The sequence below is a fragment of the Ptychodera flava genome, chromosome 15 (assembly GCF_041260155.1).
Source record: "Ptychodera flava strain L36383 chromosome 15, AS_Pfla_20210202, whole genome shotgun sequence".
NCBI classification, from domain to species: domain Eukaryota; kingdom Metazoa; phylum Hemichordata; class Enteropneusta; family Ptychoderidae; genus Ptychodera; species Ptychodera flava.
Genome location: NC_091942.1, coordinates 37,436,713 through 37,443,382, shown reverse-complemented (window position 1 = coordinate 37,443,382; position 6,670 = coordinate 37,436,713).

Below are 6,670 nucleotides of genomic sequence, written 5' to 3'. Positions count from 1 at the left end.
CTTTTGTGAGCTGTTCGTTCTGTCTTCAAAGCTCATTTTAGGCTGTATCATAAGCTGTAACTTGTGGCAAGTTTTTCAGTATTCTGTTCCTGTACATCAACTACCGTGTCTGACCCTAATCCGTTTGTCATGCTGAAATTTCGAGTACTCTTTTTGTCAACACAGCTTGTATGTGTGTAACGATCATTGTTTATTGTTTACAAATGAATTCTAGTCCGGACTTGAATACAATTTTCAACAATAACAATGTAGATTATACTCATATAGGTTGTGTTGATATGCTAAATACTTGGCATTAAATTACAGTTTAGGGATTCAATGCAGAAAGTGTAGGGAAACCACAAAACAAAAGTTCTGAAAAAATAGCCAAAAGATACAGCTTATGGAGCTTTAACACAAAAATGACCGAAATTTTAATCTTCTGCCGAGACTTGGTTCAAGCCGATAATTGTGTAAAATGAAGTCATTACGGCAAGTAATTACGCATTTGACCTTGATGACCGCAACATGATTGTACGCTGCCTTCACCGAGTTGTATGAAAGCGTGACATCTGACCAAGAACTTATTGAACTTTTCTTCTTTTACATACACAAGGTCAATGGAAAGTTCAGAATAAACAAGATAATACGACCCGCTCTATATAGCGCAACAGAATGACAAAATTACGCGGTGCCTGTGTAGTCGGCATCACTGCTCCTTTGTGATTATTATTGACGGTACAATCATAACACGACCTGCCCGGTCATATGTTTCTTCGAACGCAAAAGTTAAGTCGGTGATGACAATTTTGGGACTGAGAAATTAACCATGTTGACCACTAACAGCAGGGCTTCTACGAGAAATGATCTTTTCAAGTAATTGCGTATGGCTGAGAATATCATTGTACAGTTGTACCAAATACAGACATTAAAACATTCTGCTATGTCACCTGGTAATTTCTTTTTTTAGTTTTCACTCCGCACACTAATTTTCTACCGATGACACAATTGTACTTCTCAGGATGTCGTCGGGTTAACAAATACAGAAGAGTCATTGCTGTCGTCGCACAGATCAGCTGAAGTATCGTTGCTTTCGCGATTTGCCGACTTACATCCATTGATTCATTTGATGGCGCTATTTCCATTCATCTAGTAGAGGACACCAAATCAACGAGTTACGCACATGACATTTTTTACACCGTGACTGTGAGGGATTTTCCCGCACTTGCCAGTGTGTCACCATAATCAGGATCTTGCTCTTTGGCCCCTCTCTTGTCAGTTTTTTTTGTACTCCTAGATACCTGGATGCACGGATCGGTATGATGTGATTTACCACATAAACAAGGCCGTGACACCTGTTGCAGACTCGCTTATCATAGAAGGCGCAAAGCATTGTGGGCATACGTGGAAGGTGCATGATCAGCCTGTAGAGCCTTGCTCGACGCGCGGATGAATTGCAGAATGTTCACTTTCATCGTTGGTGAATTGGAGAACCAATAAAAAATAACATGTTCAGAGGGTTTTTGAAAATGTTGGGAGAAGTGGACACACTTTACTCTTGGTGGAGATGCAGGTACTCAACCTTTGGACAGTCAAGTTAACAAATACATCGAATGTGAAATAATGGTGAACACACAATATTTGACTGAAAACACAGATAACGAAACAAAGGCAGACGCCATACAGAAGATAGGGCTCCTTGCGTGCACGGGTACTATGAGTTGCATTGAGGATATCAAAGTTGGTAGCGATGACACGGTCACTGTCTCGTCACACGCACTGGCAATCTTATACAGCGACTTGACGAAAAATGGAGGATGTAGAATCATAAAGATGATATAGTCATCGGTACTCTTTTAAGTTCATACTCAAGAAGAAACTTTTGAGTGCGTACAATTCACCTTGTTATCAATTAAGTGAAGGCTGTAATGATTCAGCGTAATTCAATTTCAATATGATGAAGTTTTTCAACTGCAGGAGGTCCAGAAGCAAGCAAACTGGCGGCAAGTTATATTCCCACTCTCCTGGATATTTTAAACTCACAGCGAACACCAGTCAACGTAAAGGTTGAGATATCTGTCACAAAAATAAGGATTCTCAAGATAAAGTGATTTCCCTCGGGGGTGTTAAGGCACTGATAGACATCATCCTCGTTCCCGACGATAAACGTTTATCATGCTGGGCGTGCTACACTTTGGTGTGTCTATCTGTAAACTGTGTGGATGTCTTGCGAGAATTATCTGCAAAAAGGGATGTATATCTGGCGCTGAAAATCATTTCAGAGTTTTCGTGGAGGGCATGGCCTCGGAACATGGCTAGCATTTTAGTAGACATGCTGGGTATTGAACTTTCTGGGACTTAGCAAAGAAGACGAAAATAAAATCTTAGCGGTGATTGCTTTTACTACCCTATACCAACTGCGAATAGCAAACAAGAAGGACAATGATCTTGTGTACTAGAATATTTTTTATCAGTCCAACGGGTGTCAGCCCAATTACAGGATGAGGTATGCATAACCCACTAACCCCTAATGGAGCACTGAAGAGTAAAGTGCCTTGCTCAGGGACACAACACCGTGCTAGAGTCTCGAATTAATCTTTAAAATCACATAAAGAAGTAAGATAGCAGAGAAACTGTACCAGCGACTTATCCCTACTGTTCGAAAACTTTGCTTTATAGCTTCTGTGATTTTATTATTCAGCATGAATCCCCAATGGTTATGCGTAGTTCTGATTTGTCGCCCTCAGAGCTCCCCACAAATTATTATTTAGAGCATTGTTGACATAGATTGAATTTATTCACAGTTTAGCCATTTATACAGGTTTAAGTCTAATTGTAACATTGCTAAATTTCAGACACCATCACCTAATTTTTGAACCCAACAATCCTCTAGTTTCAGTACCGAGAATTACGGAGTTACCTATAGCAATATTTGATGAGACTTTCTCTGTGAGACTTTCTCTGTATGGGATTAAGTTTGAGTTTCAGGACAGTTGACACTTCGAGGCCATATCTGATCTCGAGAAAGGTATGCATGCCCAGCTTTGGTTTGTTTGTTTGTTTTTTTGTACACAATATTCCACTTTCATTTTGTGTAGCTATAAAGCAAATCCTTTTTGCCGTAGATACATTTTGAAGTGAAACTTTCTGTTTCCTTTGTCATTTTAAAAACTTTTGTTCATTTCTGAGGAGCGGCTGTCTGCGTTTGTACCGAAATCCAGTGTTATAGAGGCTACTTAGTGTGACCATAGACCCTCGTATCTCAACATGCATGCTTTCGTAAATATAACAGAAAACTGTCGATGACACGGAAAACAAACTTGCACAGGGGTCCTTGGTTTTTACTTTCGATTTGTCAAGGGAATGGTTGAAAACTTCGACGAGATAGGTTTGAGCAATAGTTTGAGTCTTTCAATTTCGAAGCGTGTACGACCTTAAATGGTGATGTGAGAAGTGTAGCTAGATTCCACGATAATTTCTGTAAGTGGGATTACTCGTAGATATAAATGTAGGGATCGAAGTTGTTTGTATCAATAGTTTGGTTCTAACAGACCTCGAGACCATGTGTAGAGCATCCGAAGTAGGCTGTTATTTTTGTGAGGAACAATCCTTATTTTATATGATACTGTGGAAGTTAACAGGTTGTCTGATTGTTTATCATCTCAGGCAAGCTTGACTTCATAAACAATATCTTAATTCAAATATCTCAAAGATCCTTTTTGGTTGGAAGAACTTAATTCTAGGTCGAATCCTTCTCTGATTTTTCTAAGATACTTTAAGTACAAGTCTTATCAGGAGGATCGCTCTATAGCATTCATTTCACTTATAGGTAGAATAGTTGTAAATTATCAATAGAAGTATGATCTAGTTCTACGCAATATCATTGACATCTTCATTTCCTTTAGAATGGTGTAAGTCTCTGTTCCTATCAATCCCTTCCATTCATTTGCATGATTTGTTGCCATGGCGTCTCTCCCCGACCATTCTATTCTCTCTTTTGTTATCCAAACTCGTTGTTCTTAATCACTGTGACAACACCAAACAGTTGTCAATGTTTCCAGTATTTAGAACAATGTTGAGTACAACTCCACGACTTCATGTAAAGTTGCTGATTCACATATAGATTTGAGATAGTTAATGCTAAGAATGACTTTTTCTATCATTAACTTCAAACTCAAGCAAATACAGAAAACATTTATCTATTTATTTATTATAATAACATCAAACATGGATACAGAAACAGCTATTTGTTCCAAGTCTCCATTTATTTCTTATTCATAAATGTAACACATTATCACTTGCGTCCTCCTTCGTCTGTATTTGTCAATGTATGTCTCATACAGTGCATATTTTACATTATAATAAATCACGGTCCCTCTATCACGTGAATAAATGTACAATCCTGAAATCATCCTCCGTACATGTGGATATCATGCGTGATAAGACCCTCTCACACTTCTACGTCATTATCATTTTATGGTTTTGCTTATAATTTCTGCTCGTAGGCGAAAGGTAACGATTGTAGTGTGCGAACGATAACACAACTCATATACTACTACTACAGGTGGATGAAAAGTAATAAGCGTTCAATCCATATTAGGTTATTACATAACAGTAGCAAAGTTGAAATATTGGTCATATGTCACAGCATAGACCCTCGAGGAAAAATGCATTGATGACGTTTACAGGGGAATTCTAGTCCGGGTTAAAATTCAAATACAAACACTAACAGTGCATTGTACACAAGCTAATCTAGCATAGGTGTGTTAAAGGGGCAGTTTTTAATTCCTGGTTCTCGCATTAGTTGTTGCCGACATTGAGTGTTTACGTGGTGTTAGCTCGTCGTTTCCTTTGAATTTCTTATCATGTTTACTGGTGTTACTGGTTGGCCATTTTGCTTTTAGATAAAGCTGATAAATGACATGCCCCTTGAATGTGCATTAGAGAGTAGAATAGAAGTCGCAATCGACGTACACAACAAAACAGCGAAAACCCGATCAAAAATTACAGCTGCCGTGGCAAACTGCAGCAGGTAAAGGCAAAATTTTGCCAATTGCGAGGTCTTTCCGAACAGAGCGGAAACACATTTTAATCAGTTTGCTGTCTTTATATGACTGAGCTGATCCATGGAGGTAAAAAAGACCAACCTCGAGTTAGGTGCGGAATTGTGTCTTTTCCACAAACCCATTTCTAAAATACGTGTATTTCCTGTGGGAGCTAAACTAGCTAAAACGATAAACACGGCAAGAAATCCAGAAAGTTATCGTTTTCTAAATATAGCGTTCTAAATTTATAAATTATCTGAAGTTTAGAAAGTCGGACCTGAAGTGAAAAACGTTTTCGAACGATATATAGGATAAAAAACGATAATTATCGCTTTCTGTGCTTTAACCGACCATCTACGCAACGTCTGCCATGGTATACTGCTTCAACTTGGTGACCACCTGACCATGAACACGATATTCTACTGAAGTTTATTCCTTTTAGCTACCCTGTTTTGATATTTCTAAACCCACAAACCGGTAATCGAAGCATGGACGGCATGGAGTTAGCACACAGGGAGTATATGTGCTTCGTCCATGCACGGTTTGTTGAGGACCGTGGTCCATGGCAAAACGTAAGGAAAACTGCTTGCGAGCACATTTTTATGCAAGTTTCATCGTTGGGTGCCCATCAATGTTTACATCATCATGACTTGATTGTTCTCCTCGTTGCCGATTACCCCAAACAAGTAGGTATAATAGACGTATATTACAAAAGGGTGTTGTCTACATGTCCGTCCCCAGGGGTGGGTAGGTGTTTCGTTGTATCGCTAATAAAGATATATTCTACCAACCTTTGGTGTTTCGGTCTTAGCTTAGCACTGCCCTTGACAATCTTGCGTATACGTTTTATCACAGTCCCTCCACAAAAGGACTGTGGTTTTATCAACATGCATGCTGCGTCTATTATCTGATGAGTTTGAGTGCCTAATTAGCCAAAGTAATCAAGGGTAAATTACTAATCTGTGGACGCTCTCACCAGATTATCACCCGATTAAATTTGACAAAGTCAATAATGAACGCACCAGCAAGGTATATACCTTTAATCGGGTGATAATCTGGTGAGAGCGTCCACAGATTAGTAATTTACCCTTGATTACTTTGGCTAATTAGGCACTCAAACTCATCAGATAATAGACGCAGCATGTTGATAAAACGTATACGCAAGATTGTCAAGGGCAGTGCTAAGTTAAGACCGAAACACCAAAGGTTGGTAGAATCACCGTCCCTCCAGAGGGGAGGTGGTAGAATATATCTTTATTAGCGATACAACGAAACACCTACCCACCCCTGGGGACGGACATGTAGACAACACCCTGTGATATTACCTCCATGCCCTAACCATAAACAGTAATCTTCCACCTATACTGCCTATGCCCGAAAGATTTACATTGTCTGAGTCTAAAAAGTGATCTAACAATTGCCTACCACTATAGTTAGGGTCTAAGTTTACACAAAGGCTTCATTTCATAGAAAATTTAGTATGACATCACTATCATTACAAACGTTTTACAGACAAAGGTCATGACCGGACAAAAGTGTCTGGTGAGTGAGCGTCGTAAACATGGGAGTATCCTGATGCACACTTCCTTAGAAATTACAAGTAGTCTTTGTTGTCTTTGAGTATGTAAATCCATGAACCTTTTAAT